This window comes from Zea mays, chromosome 5 (assembly GCF_902167145.1).
Source record: "Zea mays cultivar B73 chromosome 5, Zm-B73-REFERENCE-NAM-5.0, whole genome shotgun sequence".
NCBI classification, from domain to species: domain Eukaryota; kingdom Viridiplantae; phylum Streptophyta; class Magnoliopsida; order Poales; family Poaceae; genus Zea; species Zea mays.
Genome location: NC_050100.1, coordinates 212,881,543 through 212,907,265, shown reverse-complemented (window position 1 = coordinate 212,907,265; position 25,723 = coordinate 212,881,543). Strand labels below are relative to the sequence as shown.

The window sequence follows — 25,723 nt, the reverse complement described above, 5'->3', positions numbered from 1 at the left end:
GCTCACTCGGTCCGAGGGACCGTTTGACAGAGGGAAGGGTTGAAAGAAACCCGGCCTTTGTGGCCTCCTCAACGGGGAGTAGGTTTGCAAGAACCGAACCTCGGTAAAACAAATCTCCGTGTCTCTCTTGCTTATTCGCTTGGGATTTGTTTTGCGCCCTCTCTCTCGGACTCATTTATATTTCTAACGCTAACCCGGCTTGTAGTTGTGTTTATATTTGTAAATTTCAGTTTCGCCCTATTCACCCCCCCTCTAGGCGACTATCAATTGGTATCAGAGCCCGGTGCTTCATTAGAGCCTAACCGCTCGAAGTGATGTCGGGAGATCACGCCAAGAAGGAGATGGAGACCGGCGAAAAGCCCACTACAAGCTACAGGAGCACTTCATCGGAAGAGTCCCGCACCAAAAGGAGGGAGAAGAAGAAGAGCTCCTCCAACAAAGGGAAGGAGAAGAAATCTTCTTCTCACCACAAAGAGAAGAAGGAAAAATCTTCTTCCCACAAGCCGCATCGGAAAGGCGACAAGCACAAGAAGATGAGGAAGGTGGTCTACTACGAGACCGACACTTCATCAACATCGACCTCCGACTCCGATGCGCCCTCCGTCACTTCTAAGCGCCAAGAGCGCAAGAAGTATAGTAAGATCCCTCTACGCTACCCTCGCATTTCCAAACATACACCTTTACTTTCCGTCCCACTAGGCAAACCACCAACTTTTGATGGTGAAGATTACGCTAGGTGGAGCGATTTAATGCGATTTCATCTAATCTCGCTCCACAAAAGCATATGGGATGTTGTTGAGTTTGGTGCGCAGGTACCATCCGTAGGGGATGAAAACTATGATGAGGATGAGGTGGCCCAAATCGAGCACTTCAACTCTCAAGCCACAACCATACTCCTTGCCTCTCTAAGCAAGGAAGAATACAACAAAGTGCAAGGGTTGAAAAATGCAAAGGAGATTTGGGATGTGCTCAAAACTGCGCACGAGGGAGATGAGCTCACCAAGATCACCAAGCGGGAAACGATCGAGGGGGAGCTCGGTCGGTTCCGGCTTCAAAAAGGGGAGGAGCCACAACACATGTACAACCGGCTCAAAACTTTGGTGAACCAAGTGCGCAACCTCGGGAGCAAGAAGTGGGATGACCACGAAGTGGTGAATGTTATTTTAAGATCTCTCATTTTTCTTAATCCCACTCAAGTTCAATTGATTCGTGGTAATCCTAGATATACTAAAATGACCCCCGAGGAAGTTATCGGGCATTTTGTAAGTTTTGAGTGCATGATAGAAGGCTCGAGGAAAATCAACGAGCTTGGCGACCCATCTGAAGCCCAACCCGTTGCATTCAAGGCAACGGAGGAGAAGAAGGAGGAGTCTACACCAAGTAGACAACCAATAGACGCCTCCAAGCTCGACAATGAGGAAATGGCGCTCGTCATCAAGAGTTTCCGCCAAATCCTAAAGCAAAGGAGGGGGAAGGACTACAAGTCCCGCTCCAAGAAGGTTTGCTACAAGTGTGGTAAGCCCGGTCATTTTATTGCTAAATGTCCTATATCTAGTGACAGTGACCGAGGCGACGACAAGAAGGGGAGAAGAAAGGAGAAGAAAAGGTACTACAAGAAGAAGGGCGGCGATGCCCATGTTTGTCGGGAATGGGATTCCGACGAAAGCTCAAGCGACTCCTCCGACGACGAGGACGCCGCCAACATCGCCGTCACCAAGGGACTCCTCTTCCCCAACGTCGGCCACAAGTGCCTCATGGCAAAGGATGGCAAAAAGAAGAAGGTTAAATCCAACTCCTCCACTAAATATGAATCCTCTAGTGATGATAATGCTAGTGATGAGGAGGATAATTTGCGTTCCCTTTTTGCCAACCTCAACATAGCTCAAAAAGAAAAATTAAATGAATTAGTTAGTGCTATTCATGAAAAGGACGACCTTTTGGATTCCCAAGAGGATTGTCTAATTAAAGAAAACAAAAAACATGTTAAGGTTAAAAAGGCTTATGCTCTAGAAGTAGAAAAATGTGAAAAATTATCTAGTGAGCTAAGCACTTGCCGTGAAATAATTGACAACCTTAGGAATGAAAATGCTATTTTAAATGCTAAGGTTGATTCTCATGTTTGTGATGTTTCAATTTCCACTCCTAGAGATAATAATGATGATTTGCTTGCTAGGATTGAAGAATTGAACATTTCTCTTGCTAGCCTTAGAGTAGAAAATGAAAAGTTGATTACTAAGGCTAAAGAACTAAATGTTTGCAATGTTACAATTTCTGACCTTAGAACTAAAAATGATATGCTGCATGCTAAGGTTGTAGAATTAAAATCTTGCAAACCCTCTACATCTATTGTTGAGCATGTATCTATTTGTACTAGATGTAGAAATGTTGATATTGATGCTATTCATGATCACATGATTTTAATTAAGCAACAAAATGATCATATAGCTAAACTAGATGCTAAAATTGCCGAGCACAACTTAGAAAATGAGAAATTTAAATTTGCTCGTAGCATGCTTTATAATGGGAGACGCCCTGGCATCAAGGATGGCATTGGCTTCCAAAGGGGAGACAATGTCAAACTTAATGCCCCTCCTAAGAACTTGTCTAACTTTGTTAAGGGCAAAGCTCCCATGCCTCAGGATAACGAGGGTTACATTTTATACCCTGCCGGCTATCCTGAGAGCAAAATTAGGAAGATTCATTCTAGGAAGTCTCACTCTGGCCCTAATCATGCTTTTATGTATAAGGGTGAGACATCTAGTTCTAGGCAACCAACCCATGCTAAGTTGCCTAAGAAGAAAATTCCTAATGCATCAAATGATCATGCCATTTCATTTAAAACTTTTGATGCATCTTATGTGCTTACTAGCAAATCCGGCAAGGTAGTTGCCAAATTTGTTGGGGGCAAACACAAGGGCTCCAAGACTTGTGTTTGGGTACCCAAAGTTCTTGTTTCTAATGCCAAAGGACCCAAAACCGTTTGGGTACCTAAAGTCAAGAACTAAAATTGTTTTGTAGGTTTATGCATCCGGGGGCTCAAGTTGGATACTCGATAGCGGGTGCACAAACCACATGACAGGGGAGAAAAGGATGTTCTCCTCATATGAGAAAAACCAAGATCCCCAACGAGCTATCACATTCGGGGATGGAAATCAAGGTTTGGTCAAAGGTCTTGGTAAAATTGCTATATCTCCTGACCATTCCATTTCCAATGTTTTTCTTGTAGATTCCTTAGATTACAACTTGCTTTCCGTTTCTCAATTATGTCAAATGGGCTACAACTGTCTTTTTACTGATATAGGTGTCACTGTCTTTAGAAGAAGTGATGATTCAATAGCATTTAAGGGTGTGTTAGAGGGTCAGCTATACTTAGTGGATTTTGATAGAGCTGAACTCGACACATGCTTAATTGCTAAGACTAACATGGGTTGGCTCTGGCATCGTCGACTAGCCCATGTTGGGATGAAGAATCTTCATAAACTTCTAAAGGGAGAGCACATTTTAGGATTAACAAATGTTCATTTTGAGAAAGACAGGATTTGTAGCGCATGCCAGGCAGGGAAGCAAGTTGGAGTCCATCACCCACACAAGAACATCATGACGACCGACAGGCCGCTTGAGCTACTCCACATGGATCTATTCGGCCCGATTGCTTACATAAGCATCGGCGGGAGTAAGTATTGTCTTGTTATTGTGGATGATTATTCTCGCTTCACTTGGGTATTCTTTTTACAGGAAAAATCTCAAACCCAAGAGACCTTAAAGGGATTCTTGAGACGAGCTCAAAATGAGTTCGGCTTAAGGATCAAGAAAATAAGAAGCGACAACGGGACGGAGTTCAAGAACTCTCAAATTGAAGGCTTCCTTGAGGAGGAGGGCATCAAGCATGAGTTCTCCTCCCCCTACACGCCACAACAAAATGGTGTAGTGGAGAGGAAGAATCGAACTCTATTGGACATGGCAAGAACCATGCTTGATGAGTACAAGACACCGGACCGGTTTTGGGCCGAAGCGGTCAACACCGCCTGCTACGCCATCAACCGGTTATATCTTCACCGAATCCTCAAGAAGACATCATATGAACTCCTAACCGGTAAAAAGCCCAACATTTCATATTTTAGAGTTTTTGGTAGCAAATGCTTCATTCTTATTAAAAGAGGTAGAAAATCTAAATTTGCTCCTAAAACTGTAGAAGGCTTTTTACTTGGTTATGACTCAAACACAAGGGCATATAGGGTCTTTAACAAGTCCACTGGACTAGTTGAAGTCTCTTGTGACGTTGTGTTTGATGAAACTAACGGCTCTCAAGTAGAGCAAGTTGATCTTGATGAGATAGGTGAAGAACAGGCTCCATGCATCGCGCTAAGGAACATGTCCATCGGGGATGTGTGTCCTAAGGAATCCGAAGAGCCTCCAAGTACACAAGATCAACCATCCTCCTCCATGCAAGCATCTCCACCAACTCAAAATGAGGATGAGGCTCAAAATGATGAAGAGCAAAATCAAGAAGACGAGCCACCTCAAGATGATAGCAATGATCAAGGGGGAGATACAAATGATCAAGAAAAGGAGGATGAGGAAGAACCAAGACCGCCACACCCAAGAGTCCACCAAGCAATCCAACGAGATCACCCCGTCGACACCATCCTCGGCGACATTCATAAGGGGGTAACTACTCGATCTCGGGTTGCTCATTTTTGTGAACATTACTCTTTTGTTTCCTCTATTGAGCCACACAGGGTAGAGGAAGCTCTCCAAGATTCGGATTGGGTGGTGGCGATGCAAGAGGAGCTCAACAATTTCACGAGGAATGAGGTCTGGCATTTAGTTCCACGTCCTAACCAAAATGTTGTAGGAACCAAATGGGTCTTCCGCAACAAGCAAGATGAACATGGTGTGGTGACAAGGAACAAAGCTCGACTCGTAGCCAAAGGGTATTCACAAGTCGAAGGTTTGGATTTCGGTGAAACCTATGCACCCGTAGCTAGGCTTGAGTCAATTCGCATATTATTGGCCTATGCTACTTACCATGGCTTTAAGCTCTATCAAATGGACGTGAAAAGTGCCTTCCTCAATGGACCGATCAAGGAAGAGGTCTATGTTGAGCAACCTCCCGGCTTTGAAGACAGTGAGTATCCTAATCATGTCTATAGGCTCTCTAAGGCGCTTTATGGGCTCAAGCAAGCCCCAAGAGCATGGTATGAATGCCTTAGAGATTTCCTTATTGCTAATGGCTTCAAAGTCGGCAAGGCCGATCCTACACTCTTTACTAAAACTCTTGAGAATGACTTGTTTGTATGCCAAATTTATGTTGATGATATTATATTTGGGTCTACTAACGAGTCTACATGTGAAGAGTTTAGTAGGATCATGACACAGAAATTCGAGATGTCGATGATGGGGGAGTTGAAGTATTTTCTAGGATTCCAAGTCAAGCAACTCCAAGAGGGCACCTTCATTTGCCAAACGAAGTACACTCAAGACATTCTAACCAAGTTTGGGATGAAGGATGCCAAACCCATCAAGACACCCATGGGAACTAATGGGCATCTCGACCTCGACACGGGAGGTAAGTCCGTAGATCAAAAGGTATACCGGTCGATGATTGGTTCATTGCTTTATTTATGTGCATCTCGACCGGACATTATGCTTTCCGTTTGCATGTGTGCAAGATTCCAATCCGACCCTAAGGAATCACACCTTACGGCCGTAAAACGAATCTTGAGATATTTGGCTTACACACCTAAGTTTGGGCTTTGGTACCCTCGGGGATCCACATTTGATTTACTTGGTTATTCGGATGCCGATTGGGCGGGGTGCAAAATCAATAGGAAGAGCACATCGGGGACTTGCCAGTTCTTGGGAAGATCCTTGGTGTCTTGGGCTTCAAAGAAGCAAAATTCGGTCGCTCTTTCCACCGCCGAAGCCGAGTACATTGCCGCAGGACATTGTTGCGCGCAATTGCTTTGGATGAGGCAAACCCTGCGGGACTACGGTTACAAATTAACCAAAGTCCCTTTGCTATGTGATAATGAGAGTGCAATTAAAATGGCCGACAATCCCGTCGAGCATAGCCGCACTAAGCACATAGCCATTCGGTATCATTTTCTTAGGGATCACCAACAAAAGGGGGATATCGAGATTTCTTACATTAATACTAAAGATCAATTAGCCGATATCTTTACCAAGCCACTTGATGAACAATCTTTTACCAGACTTAGGCATGAGCTCAATATTCTTGATTCTAGAAATTTCTTTTGCTAAGCTTGCACACATAGCTCATTTAAATACCTTTGATCATATCTCTTTTATATGCTATGACTAATGTGTTTTCAAGTCTATTTCAAACCAAGTCATAGGTATATTGAAAGGGAATTGGAGTCTTCGGCGAAGACAAAGGCTTCCACTCCGTAACTCATGCTTCGCCATCACTCCGAGCAACTCTCTATTCCTTGGGGAGAAATGAGCATCAAAGAAAAGGACTTCATCCTTGGGGGAGAGAGTAAAAGCTCAAAAGCAAAAGGACCGGACTTCATCTTTGGTATAATCTTAACTCGTTACTTATGACCAAAGGGGAAGAAATTACTTCGAGGGCTCTAATGATTCCGTTTTTGGCGATTCATGCCAAAAAGGGGGAGAAATGAGCCCAAAGCAAAAGGACCGCACCACCACCGCCAAATTCAAAAACTTAGTGCTTTCCAAAAGTCTTTATCATTCGGTATCCTATTGTGTTCAAAAGGGGGAGAAAGTAGTATTTCAAAAATGGTATATCAAAACCCTCTTGAACACTAAGAGGTGGATCTCTTTTAGGGGGAGTTTTGTTTAGTCAAAGGAAAAGCATTTGAAATAGGGGGAGACAATTTCAAATCTTGAAAATGCTTTGCAAACTCTTATTCATGTACCTTTGACTATTTGCAAAAGATCTTTGAAATGGATTTACAAAAAGAATTTGCAAAAACAAAACATGTGGTGCAAACGTGGTCCAAAATGTTATATAAGAAAGAAACATTCCTTGCATATCTTGTAAGTAGTTATATTGGCTCAATTCCAAGTAACCTTTACACTTACATTATGTAAACTAGTTCAATTATGCACTTCTATATTTGCTTTGGTTTGTGTTGGCATCAATCACCAAAAAGGGGGAGATTGAAAGGGAATTAGGCTTACACCTAGTTCCTAAATAATTTTGGTGGTTGAATTGCCCAACACAAATATTGGACTGACTAGTTTGCTCTAGTGTATAAGTAATACAGGTGCAAAAGGTTCACATCTAGCCAATAAAAAGACCAAGTGTTGGATTCAACAAAGGAGCAATAAGGCAACCGAGGGCACCTCTGGCTGGAGGCACCGGACTGTCCGGTGTGCACCGGACAGTGTCCGGTGCGCCCGTAGACTTCGTTTTCTACCCTTCGCCAGAGGACTTCGACTTCAACCCTTCGCCCTCGGGAATTCGCGGAGGCCGGCGCGCTATAATTCACCGGACTGTCCGGTGTGCACCGGACATGTCCGGTGCGCCAACGAACCGCGGCCTCCGGAACTCGTCATCCTCGGGTTTTCACGACAGCCGCTCCGCTATAATTCACCGGACTGTCCGGTGTGCACCGGACTGTCCGGTGTGCCAGCGGAGCAACGACTCTCTGCGGCGCCAACGGCTCCCTGCGCAGCATTAAATGCGCGCGCAGACGTCAGGGCTGCCCATACCGGTGCACCGGACATCAAACAGTGCATGTCCGGTGTGCACCGGACACCTCGGCAGGCCCACAAGTCAGAAGCTTAAACGGTCAGAATCCAACGGCAATGGTGACGTGGCAGAGGCACCGGACTGTCCGGTGTGCACCGGACTGTCCGGTGCGCCATCGAGCAGACGCCTCCAGCCAACGGTCAAGTTTGGTGGTTGGGGCTATAAATACCCCAACCACCCCACCATTCATTGCATCCAAGTTTTCCCACTTCTCAACTACTACAAGAGCTAGGCATTCAATTCTAGACACATTCAAAGAGATCAAATCCTCTCCAATTCCACACAAAACCCTAGTGACTAGTGAGAGTGATTTGCCGTGTTCATTTGAGCTCTTGCGCTTGGATTGCTTCTTTTCTTTCTCACTTGTTCTTGTGATCAAAACTCCATTGTAATCAAGGCAAGAGGCACCAATTGTGTGGTGGCCCTTGCGGGGAAGTTTTGTTCCCGGCTTTGATTAGAGAAGAGAAGCTCACTCGGTCCGAGGGACCGTTTGAGAGAGGGAAGGGTTGAAAGAAACCCGGCCTTTGTGGCCTCCTCAACGGGGAGTAGGTTTGCAAGAACCGAACCTCGGTAAAACAAATCTCCGTGTCTCTCTTGCTTATTCGCTTGGGATTTGTTTTGCGCCCTCTCTCTCGGACTCATTTATATTTCTAACGCTAACCCGGCTTGTAGTTGTGTTTATATTTGTAAATTTCAGTTTCGCCCTATTCACCCCCCCCTCTAGGCGACTATCAGGGGGCCGCATCCAGGCACTAGCACCACGACGGCTCTGACCTGGTGCACCCGCCGCAGCTGTCACAACACGGCCACGCGCGCGGCGCCGCCTTCGCCTGGCTCGCCAGCTCCCCTCCTCCTCCTCTAGCTCCCTGCCCTGAAACAAGAGTCCTGAAAAAATAAAGCATCATGTAGCACATGGAGGACTTTGAGTTTGAGAACATTTCATTCATCAGATTTCAAACAAACACAAATACCCACTCAACACTTCAACTGTAAAATAAGATGTGGAATATGAAAATATAATGCAAGAAAGATACTGCATAGAATTATAATGGACTAAAGAAGCATCCGAACATGTCATTGTGTAAATTAGGATTCTGTTCATAGGCAGGGTATGCTGACAGGCCCTATATAATGGTTTCTAGAAGTTGGCCATGTAACTTCTCTAATTAATTGTAAACTTGAAGCCGATTTCTCTAACTCTATATATCCAGAAGCCAATGGATACTGACCATTGACAGGGAAGAAGTTGCACCTAACTACCAGAAAGAAATTCAAATTACAAATGCCCGATAAAAGAAGTCTCCCTGTCACAGCTTATTAAGCAGATGGTGAGCTCAAGTAGATACGTCAGGTTATGACTCAACCAGCTAAAATTGCGCTCAAGGGCCAGTAGAAGAAAGTTGATTCCATCTAGTAAGCTAAATTTCATATAATCAACAGATGGTGACTCCCCATAGGTGAATAAAAAGTATCCTTCTATGAATATGTGGCAAATCCCCGATGATGAATAAGAGGTATCCCTCAACTACCATAACTATGACTGAGTGTTCTGTATCTATTACATATGGTTCTGGTAGTCATATGGGCCTAGGGGAGTCAAAACACTAACAAAGCCGACGAAAGGCACACATAATAATGAGGCGTGATGCTATTATAGAATTGAATTAACTGGGAGGTGAAAGGAACCAGTAGTAGATCTCTAGAATAGTTTATGCCAAGAACAGGTAGTAGATCTCATGATTAGATGTTGCACATGAATAGGGTGGTGGGGGAAACCCCAAGCCCAATCATGGTATCTAGCAGTTTTACAACATGGAATAGTATCAATGAATCAGCTATCAAACTATCAGTACAACAAACAAACTCAGTAGTATTATTACAAGATACACAAAAACATTTATAGAGAACATGTTCTTACTTCTGATGGTGCAGAACAGAGCATGCAAAAGCAGTGGTAGTTTCTTTCTGGATCAGATATTTGACAGACACGGGATCTTTCAACAAGATAGGCCCTTATAGCAGCTCCTGATATCTTCCCATTTGCATCAAACTAAATCTCAACATTTTTTTAAAACAACTGTAAAAAACAAAGATAAGTTGAAACACCAAATCAGGAAGTTACATAAGCAGTTTTGTAACCACCCAAAATTGTGGAGTAACCACTTGGTTCATTACCTTGAATTGTTCCTGATAGTTTTTGCATTGCCAAATGCCTCAAGAACTGGTTTGTTTAGGGCTTCCCCTACTGTTTTCGCTAAAAAACATAGGCAAATTAGAAATATATGTAAATGATTCACTGCTTATTCTTAATACTAACATGTTTGATGATTCGATAACATAAACTTTCCTAGTTCTTAGGTAGGTCATAGTAGTATAGTACTTGTGCTAGCAGCAAAAAGAAAGAGCACCAATGTAAGTGTGCCAGTGCAAAACCCACCTGTGAGAATCAGGGAGAACCAGAGGGAAGAGGGCACGCATTGAAGGGGAGACACCACACACGTAGAAACACCAGAGACATGATTCTTCTCTCTCAGTGACAGCTCATGCTTGACCAGCAATCCTCTATAGAAGGCATGGAGCTCAGATACCCAATCATTTTTTTTAAATTTGAAAACATACAAGGTGCAAAAAATGAAAAGAAAATATAATGTGCACTACTTACATACAAAACACTCTGGAAACTCAACACATGTTTTTATTTGATCTTTGGCATAATTAAACCTTCATAATCTCACCCTACAACAAGAGAAAATATTTCAAACCATCAACTATGTGTTAGCACCCTACCAGCATATAGCTAATGAGTTGTGCTATGAATTGTAACCAAAAGCGCATCTACATATACCACCATCTAATCTAATATACAAGTAAGAAAAAAACTGACCAAGCTATCATCCAAGAAAAAAGAAACAATAGAATGCCATTAAAGAATGTCTAGCACATGATGTGAAGATATACCTTTTTTTGTCATCCCTGTACCCGCTCACCAACATGAAGATATACCTTTCTTTTTTTGTCATCCCTGTACCCGCTCACCGGCATGAAGATATACCTTTCTTTTTTTATCATCCCTGTACCCGCTCACCGACGTGTAGTAGCTCTTCACCTCCGCGATGGTGCTGTCGTATTTCCCCTATACCAGTCGGCAAACTCAAACAGATAGAGAGATACACCAAAAATGATTTAGATGAAAATATGAAGGTGATTCAATCAAAACTGGTCTCATAACTGTCATGGGGAAAAGACACATATTGGTAGCAAGTGTCATGTAGCAGGTATAAAAGAATCGAATTGAAGATGTAGCATCATAGTATAGTATATAACATCATTATATGTCTGAGTTCACTACGGCTACAAGAACATGAGGTATTGTTTACGTTGAGTGTAACAAAGAAAACTTAAATGAACAAGCCTAGTGTTGGCTTTGTTGCAATACCATCAAATTAGTTAAATGTAAGCAAAGCCTTCTTAAACATGTATGTAAGCAAAGCGCCGTGCAATACCATCAAATATAGAACAAGTATGGATTATAGAAAATGATAAGGCTCAAGAACAAGTGAACCACTAATAGTTCTTACCAAGGTTAGCGACACCTCCCAAATCCCAACTATGTGCATAGTTTAGTACACACTTTAAAATAGATTTGCAACATAGGTACAATACTTATAGAGAAAAAAATAGACTTGAACTACATAAATTATTGAATTATTAATATAATTGATCCTTAACAAAAAAATATCAAAAATCAAACTATCCTGGCAGCACACTTGGCTAGAATGTTTTTTTGATGATTTTCGTTCTATATGCCTACTTCCAGAATTTAAATCCTTTGAAATGAGAAAATATTAGAATAACAAGAAACTGAAGCACAAGAAATGAAACACAATAGTGGCCGATCGAATGGCAAAAGACGGATTTCTGAAACTTTACATGAACAGCAAGCATGGTTTGCAAAATAAGCATGTTCGTACCTGTAGTAGCTCTCCACTGAAAGCGCTGTGACGACGTGCTCCTGCAGCAGCTCCAAATTAACACAACTGAAACTGCGAGATGGAAAATGTAGAGAAACAATTATAGGACAATTAGCTGCTCTCAAACCCGATCCTCTATCTAAGCACAAAGTTAGCCCTTTTTCCGGTTGCTGAAACTTTCACAAATGGATCTACGTATATTGGCATGCTGGGGTCCTAATAAGTCTCTGAAGCACCAGTGACCAGTCTCACTACCCTATTTATATTCGTGGCTCCCTCTTCCACTTTCCTTTTTCATCGATAAGCCACTAAACCATCGACCACCAGATGTCTCTACACATGTGATTGTTGCAGCACCAACCGGCATAGATAAAAAACATCTCAATAGGGGTGACATTTGGAACATCAACTGGCATAGATAGAGGATCTGGTTTGAGAGCAATGGAACACGGTAATTACCCCACTTAGGAGAGCAAAGAAATTTGTGCCACGCATGCATGCATAAATCTTGAGGGAAATCCTTGACGCAAATAAAGGATGCCATCAGTGGCCGCACAGGAAAGAATCGAGTTCCAGGTGTCCTCCTCCTGATGCACATACATGAGGATACTGTTTGATTGTGAAGACAAACTCTGGACCCAAATCTACATAAAAGGAAGACAAATGTTTTAGGTTATCTGAAATTTCACAGCTCACAGTGACAAATGCATCAAATGTGTTGTTGTGCAATTTCACCTTGTGGTATGGAGGCGTGCCAGACATTGAGATTATGTACTAACATCACTTTTTTAAGAGAACCGAGACGTACTAACTGAACAAGAGCCTAATAGATACACCATTTATTGAAGCACAAAGATAAGCACACATTGCAGTTTGGTACAAAAACAATCTCAATGCAGTCTAGAAAAGTTGGTTACCTCCTCAACGATTGCTGTGATGTCAAGTTGAAGGATCCTAGAGCATAATGACCAAACAGAGACATGTTACTTTAGCCTGTTTACAAAGATAGAGAAATCATTATGCCAAGTTGAAAAGATATGGTAGATCATCTGCAGCTCGTATCAAATTCAATTGTAACTATGGCAGAAGTGATATGTAACACATGTTTATTAAAGAAACTAAATATTTATATTTATTACACATAAGTTACACATAAGTTATTTTAGACTCAAAACACTATGGCATAACTCACTTTTAATCAGAACTACTACTATCTAGAAACTAAGTGATCAAAAAAATCAACAATCCAGCTTAACGTTATATCAGGAGCAAGAATAATGTACCCTTGATTCCAAGTTCATCAGAACTGTAGATTTGATTGCCTCTTTAGCATAATCAAGTTGTTCTTGTGTAACTACAAGAGGTAAAAGATGGAGGACAAAGGAACGCAAACGATAATGGTCAATCCAAAATTGAAATAGGATAGTTGGCAAGAAAGAAGCCTTTTCCAAGAGGCACAATCTCTAGCACTCCCCTGCTGCCAAATCCATAACCTTCGTTGAAAAGTCTAGGCTCTGATAAATGATAATATTAAAAAACCAGTCAGCTATATTAATTGTTTGAACAAGGGCGTACACAATTTAGATTATGCTCCAGGAGAGTGCTAGCTTGTCGGCTTGTCCAATTAATTAAATTGATCTTACCTTGACTCATATAGGTGCTAGCTCAAGTTCCAATAAATCTGTGGAGTTTAAATAGACCATTGTTGCCAAAATACTTTACAATATCATCATGTGCGCTATCATGTTGTGTTAAGGTAATAATTAAAACTTACTAACCTAAGTTAGGTGCCTATATAGTTAGCTCGTTGCCTGCCCAGGAGGGATGAACCTCTACTGGTACTTTTATTCTCTGAAACGAACAACTAAACCTTACTCTCCTTGACCATGCATCACATTACCACCATCGCATTAGGACATTCCTTCTACATGCATACCTAATGCTCTACAGACGCCTAGTTTGCAGTGCATGCAATTGTAGACCTGTAGGAAAGATACATGCATGCACCAGCCGCCATTGACATCGAGCAACATTGACATGTTTCTCCTTGTAGTTCGCAAACAAAGAATATAATGACTTGGCCTCAATCCGTGAATGCAGACAACTTCGTCAGTCTCCACATCACAATTGACTCGGTCTATGGCCCAGATTATTTTACACTTACATTATCCTGGACATCCAAAACCAAAGCCTAGCAAAGAGTAATGCATGTGAGATTTTAATTCACTGATCAGCGCAAGCGATCGGATTGAGGCGAGTTCACATTGAATAGGAGGGGATGGTGGTTACCGAGATGGGAGGCCGTGCCTTGGTGACATGCGCAGCGTGATGGAGTGACTCGCCTCGCCTCCATCTTCTCGACCGTGCACAGCCCCAACTTAGCCCCGACTTCAGCCACCAGCGAGCGCATCCCTTGCAGCCCCACATATTCTCCTCTTCAGTCGCCTCCTCCGGGCCTCCGGCCGCCGAGAAGCCTACGGTGGCACCGTTCAGGCCCTGGAGGTCGCCCATCACTGCGGACATTGTGTCCGGCGCGGATAGGCGCCTCGACGGTATCGCTCTCGCTAGAGATAGACGTCGTTTCTAGATCGAGGGCCACCCCGAGGAGAAAGGGTAAATGAAATCCGCTTCCGAGTGCGAATGGTGGGAGCTAAGACGCCAGCCGATGGAGAAGCTCATAGGGAACCCCATTCAAGACTTACAGGTGGTTCCATAGCAAATAGAGCTATTGTTCTGGCCCCAATCTCGCGAGGTTGCTCTGGCTGCGACTGTGGTGTCCCTAGCTCCACCGCGCGCTCCACCGCCCGGAGAGGGAGGAGGCCGAGGACGCGAGGCGGTCCACGTACTCGCGCAACCAGCCGCGGGACTCGGCTGCCTCCGCTAGCGCCTCTCCGGGCGCCGCCTGTGTCTCCGACTTGGCCGCCGCATAAATCGGAGTCCGCCCCGCCGCCGCAGAAATCGGCCCCAACCTCGCGAACGAACACGACGCAGGGAGCAGAGATCTGCTGCGTGAAATGTGGAGGCCGTGGAGCACAGGGGAGCACGAGATTGGGGGATTATGGCGGCTGCGGGATGCTATCGCGACCGAGATTCTGGAGGCGGTGGTCGCGGGATGGAGATGCTATCGCGACCGAGATTTCCGGATGGAAGTCGCGGCTGCAGGCGGCTGCCTGCGGGTTGCGGCGCGGGGCGGCTGCGGGGCGGCAGAACGCTGGCAGTGTGGACGCCTACACTGCTAACATATAGAGTAGTAGAGATTGATTTATCAATTCCGCATTATTTGAAAGCAATACTCTTTACAAGCAAGGACTTAGTTTTTATACTTCGATAATTGTATATCTTGTTCTAACCACTAATCAAGGGATCTAGTTGGGGGATAAAGTTTTAATTTTCAGGTTTCGCCTATCCACCCCCCTCTAGGCGACTTTCAGGACTCATAACCGGTTTCACTACTTCAAAACCCGTTATACACAGCCGGTCAAAAAGAAATAAGGCTATTCTCAATGGTGGTTCTAAAGTGGTTTCATACGTATTTAATAGTATGCCACATCGGATTTATTGATGACATAGCATAACATTTAAGAGGATTAAGTTTCATGGGATGAAACCATATCAACTCATTTCTAAGGTCTTGGAAACCGTGAGAGTGATTTATTTAATCTTTACATATTTTACCAATTTCTATTAGCAATTGCAACATTTAATTTGTATGTTAGCCTATAAAATAGTGAAGTGAAATACTTTATTGAGAGGTATTGTTTCATTCGTAGTTTCATATCACTTATGACGATGTAGCAATATTGAAAAGAGTGCTACGAAACTCTTGTTGAGAATAGCCTGATAGAGGCAGGCAACACACCTTTCTCTGATTCAAAATCCGTTAACTAGAGTTTGTAGAGACGATACTCACATTTATTAATAAATAAAGTAAAAAAAATAACCCGTCGATTAGGATCACGAAGCTTATTAGGCCTTGTTCGGTTAATCCCGTTACCTATGGATTGGATGAGATTGAAAAAAATTGTGAAGAAATTTGACTTGCTTGGGATTTAAACCCACCCAATTTCACTCAATCCACATGGATTGAGAGCTAACCGAACAAGCCCTTAATGAGCTAGAGTCACCAGCAGGACAGAACGCAGAAGGCTTTTTACTATTCGTATTCGATTAAAAAACTGGTGCTTTTCGTCGAATGTACCTACGAGTACGAACCACGCGTTTGAAACTTTGAATAGTAAGTTTCAATTGACTCTATCATTGAATGACAAGCCCAAGGAGAGCGTGAGGAGGAGGAAGCGACAAAATTTGAATAGAACCGCTAAAGATTAGTTTGGATACACCTATTTCTCATGGGGTTGAGAGAGAGATGAACTATTTTTCTTCTCAACCCCCTCCACCTCGATTCAAAATATTATAAGTGTTGTGATGTAGTTTCATTGTATTTGTCATTCATCAAGGAGAGCGAGGAAAAGACTAAACGGTGATTTTTTTTGTTAACCTATACAACGTGGTGAAAAGGCTAAAGGATTGGTCGATTGTAGTGTAGTCCAAAGGAACGGTGATACACACGATCATTTATCCTTTCTCCACCAACCCCATTCCTGACTGTGCATACGGCGGCCACAAAACATCTTGAGAGAGAGGAAGGTAGGAATGCAAGTGACCCAACTAATATAATTATCTCTCCCGGCAGACACTTTGCGTATCATTCCACATGTCACTACCATACCACTAAGCGCAGAAAATTCGAAAATCAGGTACTACAAGTTCCAGAACCTTCGAGGTTCCCAGGTCACTCGTAATATCGCCCGCTTAGTTTAGTCGCAACGAGGGGGGCCAGCATATAAAAAGCCGGAGCCTGATTGGACCGAGCACTGCCCTCCCACGCTCCACTCCCGACACCTGTTCCGTTTAAAATCTCCGGCGTCGACGTGGCCGCGTGCGCAGCCACAAACCCTCCCTCCCGCCGCAATTAACAATCCGCTAATCAGCTCGGCGCAGCCCGAACCCTCCCTCTAATCGCCCGCTAAACCGCTCCCTCCCTCCGCCAAAAGGCCAGTCCGGGGGCTTTTCCTATCTCCACTTGTTGGCGACTTGGTAGTAGACTCGCGGATACGATCCTTCTAGACACTTCGACGCGCCCGTTATAAAGGCCGGCGCATCCGGGCCATGACCACACAGCCCCTTGCTCATTGGCTAGGGCGGGGAAGGAAATTGCGGGAGGATGCGAAGGTACGAGAAGTTTCTAGACGCCACTGTTGTCTTCTCTTCAATCTTCATCCATTCCTTGTGAGATCCGCTAGAGAGACTACGAGTTTTCGACGCCATTTTTCCTCTTCGGGTGTCGTGTGATGAGCGGTGAGGGCGGCGGGGGTGCTGCACGGGTGTTAGATGACTTAGATCCGAGGTTTGGCTCTGCTATCCTGGTTCGAACGTGGCTAAATCTTCCTGTACGAAACCTAGCTGCTCAGCCCGCCGTCAGATAAGCTCCAGTCCACAGTCGGATTTCAACTCAAATTTTGGCCGTCCGACAACATATATGTTTGCTAAATCCTTTAACGCCAGTCAGATTCTGACTCGAGTTTCGGCCGTTTGACAAGATATGTAACTGCGTACTTTGATGCCAATGAGCTTGCTCAGTCCTAGTACCGTTTAAACCTGTGAAACCAATCACTATGATGTTGGTAATTTAATTATCGCATTTTGGTGATTTACCCCTTGTTTGTTAGAAGTAGCACGCACTGGTTTACCTTCGTTGATTCATTGTCAGCATCAACGTTTTAAATAGCTATAGCCAGATTTAGCCTCTAAGAGGACTGGAGGCTAATCTAATCCTAGTGCTAGATGCTACTTGCCGCTATTTGCTAGATTGAGCCTGCTAAATAGCACTTAATTTAGCCCCCTAGTTAGGGGGGTATGAACTGATGTTTATGTCGGGGACATATCCTGAGAAATGTTGGGGATATATCCTGTGCAATCACTCATTTGGTGCAAGCCTAGAATCAAACCATTCAGAGCATCCCATCTAGATACAATGTTTTCATATGAAAGGGGTTAAATGTAAAATATGTACTAGATTTCAGGTGGAAGGGATTAAATGAAAAACAACAATCAATGTTGGATTTTGATTGGATGCACTAGATCACTTGATTGAATACAAATATGATTGATTGCACATGATATGTTTCCGTGTTTATCAAACTACCAAAAAATACTCGGTCAGTAGGGGGAAAGACTGCCCCCCACGATATTATATTAAGAAGAAGCTCAATCAGAGCTCCGACCGAAAAAGGTCATGAAAGCTAGCCCCTGTGCACCATGAGGGTCCGCCATCTATAGGCTAGCCTAGCCCCTACATGAGGATCCACCCCCTATAGGTCAGTTTATCTCGTGTGCACACAACCAGGGGAACCAAAAAGTGATCTTTTTTAATCTCAGGCTAAAATTTGCTCCCACTGGAATTCAAACTTAGGACCTAAGGAGTGCTACTTTGACCATCTAACCAACTTAGTTATCATCGGTTTGTTTGTGATATGTATCATGTAGGAATTGATGTGTTTGTCAAACTATCATTTGTTAGTTGCTATTTGTGATGTCCAATATATTTTATATTTATGTGTAAAATTTCTTGATATTAGACATGTCTTTTGCTAAGCCCCTAAAATGGGCTTAGCTGGCTATTTAGTCTGTTATAGCATTCTTACAGCAACTCTAAGAGTGCATCTATATCTTTCCTTGATTTTGAACTCCAAATATTATTCTCTATTCTGAATTTCTTCTCAACCAAAAATGGAGAGCGGCATTGATTTTTTAGAAGGAGTACAATATATTTTGAATTTTTAGCTAACCAAAGATGGATCTCTGTAGAGGGAATACAAGATATAAAAAAACTGTTAGGGTGAAAAGATATGAGACCGTTTTTTATTTATAGAGTGAGTTTTAAAAAAGAAAGACTTCTGCTCTTGCCTCTTGGAAAGCTAGTGTCTAAAAGTCATAGCCAGCTATTTAGAACATTCGTTAGCATAATGCGTTCGCTGCAGCTATGCAGCCCCAGCAGCTGCTGCAGAGAAGGCCTACCGAAGCTATTCGTTTTTTAAGCAGTTCAAAATTTATTTGCTGGCTGATCTAACATTTTTTTACTTTTTCATTCATTAGCCATTGGTGTATTGCATATGGTGGCACCAAGCATGAGGCAGGAACTGCATTACTTGCAAGAAAGTCACAAGTAAGAGATGAAAGCTTGTAGTTCATTTTAAGGTGTTCTATTGCTGCCTCTTTGGTTTCTCCAACCTCTTGTTCCACAAATAGCACTTTGTAGATTTTATATACTCCTGTACTGTGATCACAACCTTTATGTGCCTGGAGTTCACCATTATGGACCTTCCTCCTCCTGTGTATATCCTGTACAGCTCAGGATTTGTAATTTCCCTGATGATAAAGCATGAGTTTTTTTTCCTAAACTATGTGAACGAAAAAGCAAACATGATTTCTGTTGAAGTGCGCTTCAACTAAAAAACTCGAACCCTTGCCTCACCCATGTGAGAACGACCGCAACCAGACAGACGAGGGGATTTTCTTCGACCACAGTCTGAAATTTGCTCCCACGGGGATTCCAACTCAGGACCTCAGGAGTGTTAATTAAACAACCTAACCAATTTAGCTAGAGGCCCTTTCGCAAGTGTGCTTCAACTAGAACACATGATTCTTTCAAATAAAACTATTAAAAGAGCTGCTTAGGATTATGGACCAACTAATAGGATTTATCAAAGAAATAATGAGTCCACTTTCGTGCCGGGCTGCTAGCTGTTGGGATGCTATCTGACCCACAGCCTGCCAACCTCCCTTACCCATTAGAGTTCCAGTAGCATTAGGAATAAATGTGCATCCAGTTTCAGTTCCAAACCATGAAACTTATACAATTCCTTATTGCAAAGTTCAATCATCAGTGAAGCAAATCCATATACATCATGCAAATGCCAAGTGAAACCCAGTACACTTTTGATGCAGAGGAGCCTCATGCCCTCATGTAACATTATTGGTCCTACACATTTTGTACACAAACTATTTTGCTCATACAGCTGGTTATATATCATAAATATTCATGCAACCGGAGTGCTCTGCATTGTGTGCAATTGGTGAAACACAATGGTATTTTCCACCTTGTACTGCATCTTCTTAGGGCAGTTGAAGTCTGTAACATATCAAAGCATAGATTTTTTTAGTATGCTTCTTCATGCTTGGAGTAACTCATTTTTTTATACTGGGAAGAATAGTTACCCCAGTTCAGGAGCCATAAATTCTTGGCACCGATTTCCCTCCTTTGGTTGCGAGTGCCTCTGTTCAAGATTAACAGGGGCATCTGCTTGTTGTGTTGCAATACAAAAGCTGTAGGGAGTGCTAGAGCTTGCACCAGCAGCACCTCTTGGTTCACTGGCCTGGAGCTAAAATTAATTCATTTAGCTTCCTGTTGACAAAGCATCTTTATTTAGTTAAAGTTTCTGCAAAGATCATTCATCAAACCTTCCTATATAGTTCCTCTTTTTGCTGTGACATGAAATGTACTCTTCTACTGAGCTCCATGTTTTCCTGGTGAATTAGGCTGCCCTGTTGCGATGTCCATGTCAGTAACTTCCATGCATGATCATCCTTTTGAAATAAGAAAAGGGACATTGCTTTTAGGGATTAACCTTCCTCTGTAACACTTCAATTTCACTTTTCAAAAGATGGTCCTGTTTGACATTACTGCATATTAGATTGAAGTGAATAGAAAACTAAAACGTGAAAAATAAGTGGATAATGAATGACCTTCCTCATTCTGATACTATGCAGGCTCATTCCAATCTGATTCTCTAAACTTTGGAGGTCTCTTACACCTAGGCCTGAAAGCTCCTCTCCCATTAGTTGCCTACAACATTGGAAAAGAGTTTCTCACATTATCTTAGGTAGGATACTAAAACTACCCAGCGTAAAATTACATGGGTACACAGGTGGAAGCAAAGGAACTTATTATTTTGTTAGGAGAAAGTCACTATCAGTTTCATGTCTTCAATACTGGATATTTATTTCATCCTTTCCGGAAGAGTTCCTTTGTGTGTGTGTGTGTTTTGAATGTTCTTATGGAGTCCTTCAGGTGGCATAAAAAACTTTCTATTGATGAGTGTTCCTTTTTTGTTGCAGAATCCATTGCAAGATCATACTTGTGGCTTTCTTGCAAGTTGTGCAGTTGTTGCCTCAAGCTTGCTGCCTCCCTTTGCCAGAGCTATCGGTAAAACAGGAAGTACTGTCAGTTTCCGAGCTACAAACAAGCTATAAGTTTAGAAAAATAATTTAGAAATGTACAACAAAGTCTAGTAATACATTGTTAAAGATAAATCAATACTCAATAAGTTCCTCATGCTTTGGATTTGGGGATAACATACCTGTTTTATTTACATGCTAATATTTGGACCAACAAAAAATACCTTAGGAACAGCCATTTGAGAAAAAAACAAAGCCTTTTAGTCCTAAGCAAGTTAGCATAGCTTAGAGTTGCAACTTCTACATGAGCACAATAAACAGAAAAGAAAGAGAAAAGGAAAATAAATATATATGGCACCAAAAGCTATTACCATGTTATAATATAAATTTAATGACCGAAATTATAAACATTTTTACAATCTTAGCAAACCTCTCAACGTGTAGTCTGAATCGACAGAACATCAGTAGAGTAATTTTTGTTACATTTATAGTCCCCAATGTCGTTTCAAGGCAAAGTTTGTTTGGTTTCTCTGTTTTCCTAAACACTGGCTTCTCAATTGCATTCTCAATGTGCATCTGTACTAGTTTGACATCTGTGGCTATTGTGATTCTTCCTGGAATATCATCTGTCCATCACCTTTAAAGCATAACATTACCCTGATGGCCATGTGATCTGTAGGTCCCTAGAAAGGAAAATCGTGATTTGGAAAGGAAATTCATCAACAAACCTGAGTCGGAAGGATGCTTAGGAAGCGGGTACTCCCTATGTTCCAGATTATAGTTCATTTAGATTTGATGTAAGCTTAACTTCTCTAACTTTGATAAGTCTATAGAAAAATGCACTAACGCATGCATCCTCGAATTAGTTTTACTAAATTTCCATGAAAATATCTCGATGGTGCATTTAATTTAACTTATAGATGCTATTTTTTAAAACTTTAGTCAAAACTAGGGATGAAAACGGTCAGAAACGGTATTTATTCGGTAATAAGTTTTTTAGTCATTTTTCTTTGATTGTGAATAAATAGGATATAGAATCTATAATACAAATTTGTATTCTTGTTTTTAACATTCAGCTTCTAAAGATTCATAAAAGGTAAACCTCAAATTCATCATATATTTTTTTAAATAATAGATATAAACTTCGGTATGGATTCGAAAATAAATTCGGTAATTTTTTCAACTTTTTGTGTTGTAGGGAGCAAATAATACATAAAGCAATTTATGTAATATTTTATTCGTATTTGTACTAATGTGCTTGATAACATAAAAAAAGATCAATATTAAATTTTATACATATCTAATTTAAAATATTAAATTTGTTCTAACCGTTCGAATTACCATTTTCATCCCACTCAAAACTAGAGAAGTTTGGAGCATGTTATACTGTCTGTCATGTGCGTGTAGTTTCCATGAAAAAATAGTATCTAAATTTCCATGAAAAATGCACTAATGCCAGCTTTGCTTGCCTGTCCCTACCAAGCTAGGCCAGCCTTGCCAAGTGCGAGCCGTGGGGAAATCTTGAAATCACAATCAAAGACCAACGCCACCCCCCCCCCCCCCCACCCCCCAAAAAAAAACAACAACCGTGTGCCAATTTTTTCACCTGGCTAGGCAAGGAGAGGGAGCGGCAAAGGTTCCAAATGGCTCTTTAAAAACGACGTGAACTATAATTTGGAACAAAAATGAGTGTATTGGTGGCCTTCGACTCCTGGATAGGAGCCTTATCAAATGGTTCGGTAGAAATAGTTATTTACGGCCCTTTTTCATTAAAAAGGGAGGAGCTAGAGCCATTTTGAAAAACTCTTGAGCCTTATCAAATGGTTCGGTAGAAATAGTTATTTACGGCCCTTTTTCATTAAAAAGGGAGGAGCTAGAGCCATTTTGAAAAAACTCTTGAGGGCCTGTTTGGCCCTTTTTCATTAAAAAGGGAGGAGCTAGAGCCATTTTGAAAAACTCTGAGGGCCTGTTTGGCAACAATGTTTTACACATGATAATACCGTAGTTTTGGTAGCTCCAAAAATAACATGGTTTTGAGAAACATTGTTTGGAGACAATATTATAAACCATGGTATTAGGCAAAAGCTAGTCATGCCATAAAAACTTTAGGTTGTAGTGGAATCTCCAATACTCTAAAAATATCATGGTATCTATAAACAATGGTTTTGAAAACATAGTTTTCAGGAGTGCAACTAAACACCTCATGACATAAAATACTACGGTATTGTCCAAAACCATGGTATTGCATAGAAACTATAAAAAAAATATTTTGCTCTCACACAGACCTAAACTCTTCCAGCTCCTAAAGTTTCTCCAGGTTGAAATGACAATCTTATACTGTCTGTCATGTTGTACTATAAATGCCTTGGTTTTTCCATTGTTTGGTATTTTACTGTCCTGCCAATAGACAATTTCACTTTGAATTTTAAAAAGTTTTGACATAAAAATTTAAAATGGACACTTTGCCATAGCAGGTGTTATCACTGTGCATACTCTAAAGCATGGCGGTTTAAGATAGTTAACAAGCTTGGTGATATTCAATTAATCATTGCTGACGTATTTTGTTGTTAACAGGATTCAATCAATTATTTCTGGGGTGGTCTACAGCCAATGCATAGTCTCTATCTGTGTGTGTGTTTTGTGTTTCCCGTGCACTCTATTCCTTTCGAGAGGCACTCTATGTCAGGTGCCTGAAATATGGTTTAGCTTCAGGCAATGAAGTGGACGTCGGATGGAGATCCGAGTGTCCACGATGACAGAGACCGGGTTTTGAATCTCTCGTCTCTCCATCTCTCATGCGTTCCCAACTTCCAACTCCAATGCCGTCTCCGCTGGCTGATCAGTGATCACCTCTGACCCTCTCTGGTGATGTGTACCCATTGTTAATCTCTCCAATGAAGCTACCCTGCCTGACCAGGCCCACAGGCTGTCTCCTGCATACGGTGGCAACACACCAACACTGCTGGCCTGCCCTAAGACACATCTTCGCGTTGCGTCCACTGGATACCTGCTTTCTTAGTCAGCAGCATGCCGAAACCCTCCATTTGTGAAACCTCAGGTGCGCGTAGTTTAGGAGGTTAGATTTTACTTAATCGACCTTCGCATTGGATAATATGCCTAACATGGTGACTTTGGATCGCTTGTTTTCTAGCGGTGATAGGCGGTGGTTGTCGAACGCTGGCATGAAGGTGTGAGCTCCCAACTGCTGAATCGTGTTCCTCTTTTACATGCACGTGTCCAACAAGAACCAAGGTGGAACTGTAAAGCCTTGTGTCTTTGAACTTTGCAGCCACGTATTCAGATTTTTTTTTGAGTTATTGTAATTTATTTACATTCCCTCTAGAACCGAGATTAGCGCTACCTCAGTACACTGCCGGTGCAAGATAAACGAAGGAAGCTGGGATTGCATGGCACTGCGGTCTGTTATGTAGCCGTGGAACAGCAAGACAAAAAGACATGGATATTCCTTGTTTGGATTGGGGTGTTTGATCCAGAAACAGTCTCATTGCTAATTGTTTCATTATTACTACAAATCTTGGTCGAGGCGTGAATATCCTTGCTCTTGATATAATTATAGTATTTTGAATCCCTATTGTGTTTTTTACTTAAGTGATAAATGTTGCAAAGAAACCATTAGATAATTGTTGAATGATTAGTTATTGATTACATTGATTGATTTTGATTTAATGAATCTTAAATAAACCAGAAGATTCATGTGTATGAATATTTGTGTTGGGAATTTCTTGGTCACATGTTTTCCGCATAATAATATCATAAAACTGTGGAATGAAACAGCTTTTGCATATTCCGCTATAACTTTTTATAGCACCCCTATCAAATTTATGGGGTGTTTGGCATGCAAAACTCGAGTCAAATATTTCAACTCAAGAGTTACAAGTTTTGTGGAGTTTCTAGGAGCTCTATTACAACTTTTTGGAGGGTCTTTTTGTTGCTGGTATGTAATATTTTAAAAAGCAACATAGATATAGAAACTATCTAAACAATCATTGCCACTAGTTATAGACTCTAGAGCAAAGCTGTTGTACTAAAAGTTTATAGAGTAGAGCCGCTCTAGGGTGGAGCAGAATCAATGCTAAACACGTCTTTATTGTTATTTTTACACTAGTTAGATCTATTTTGAAAGGTTAGCTCTAGTCTCTTTCTATGCTAACAAATTTTAACAATATACCAACTTCTCCCAATAGAAAGGGAGCGTCTTAGCAAACCGGGTCCACTTGGTGACTGCCCAGCCGGACCTGGACATCTCTAACCTCTTCCTTTATTTTCCGGCACGTAGTTAGATGATATATTTGTGTGCGAAGTTAGCTTTTGTATGTGATTTCTCGTGAGAATTCCAAATTGTTTTGCAGATGTCCCCCCTAACGGGTAATGGTATTTGGTTTTTGGCTAAGAGCATCTCTAAGAGAGACTTTAAACATGGTCCTATTTTAAATATAGAGTTAAAATCATAAAACACTCTTCTAACCGTAGCCCTATTTTATAAAATTTCATCAAATAATTATAGGGCTCTCGGTCTCTCGGGTCCTTCTCCGAATCCTGGTCTCCCATCATTAACGGATCGGTGTCAACCATCCACACAGGATATCGTAACCCGAGATCGAACCCAAGACTTGGAGGTGCTACTCAGAAGTCATTAACCACTAAGTTAGAGGACATTTCGCGATTGAATAATTAATCTTACACAAAAAAAATAAGTAAATTATGATAAGTTAGGCAACATACTAAATAGACCTTATCTATTGTACTTCTTTTA

At 41.9% G+C, this 25,723-nt stretch overlaps 2 long non-coding RNA genes and 1 pseudogene across 12 annotated transcripts; 1 reads left to right on the top strand and 2 right to left on the bottom strand.

Moving 5' to 3' along the window:
• Positions 1-9,599: 9,599 nt before the first annotated feature.
• Positions 9,600-10,606, bottom strand: LOC118472102 (uncharacterized). Its single transcript, XR_004849702.1, has 4 exons — positions 10,404-10,606; positions 10,179-10,303; positions 9,917-9,995; positions 9,600-9,818 (listed from the first exon to the last, which is right to left on the bottom strand). It is a non-coding gene; the product is annotated as an uncharacterized lncRNA (long non-coding RNA).
• A 5,984-nt stretch (positions 10,607-16,590) lies between these two features.
• Positions 16,591-24,657, top strand: LOC100277944 (uncharacterized). 9 transcript variants are annotated; one of them, XR_004849701.1, is made up of 7 exons: positions 16,591-16,944; positions 18,868-18,937; positions 20,542-20,654; positions 20,890-21,705; positions 23,524-24,007; positions 24,101-24,201; positions 24,293-24,657. It is a non-coding gene; the product is annotated as an uncharacterized lncRNA (long non-coding RNA). The 9 variants fall into 9 exon arrangements; XR_004849698.1 differs by having other exon boundaries at positions 20,890-21,746; XR_004849700.1 differs by lacking the exon at positions 20,542-20,654.
• Positions 19,602-20,971, bottom strand: LOC103627683 (K-box superfamily protein pseudogene; annotated as a pseudogene). 2 transcript variants are annotated; one of them, XR_004549206.2, is made up of 5 exons: positions 20,518-20,971; positions 20,400-20,441; positions 20,233-20,316; positions 19,990-20,147; positions 19,602-19,903 (listed from the first exon to the last, which is right to left on the bottom strand). The product of XR_004549206.2 is annotated as a K-box superfamily protein pseudogene, transcript variant X2 (transcript). The 2 variants fall into 2 exon arrangements; XR_004549205.1 differs by having other exon boundaries at positions 19,990-20,153; positions 20,518-20,611.
• Positions 24,658-25,723: the final 1,066 nt, after the last annotated feature.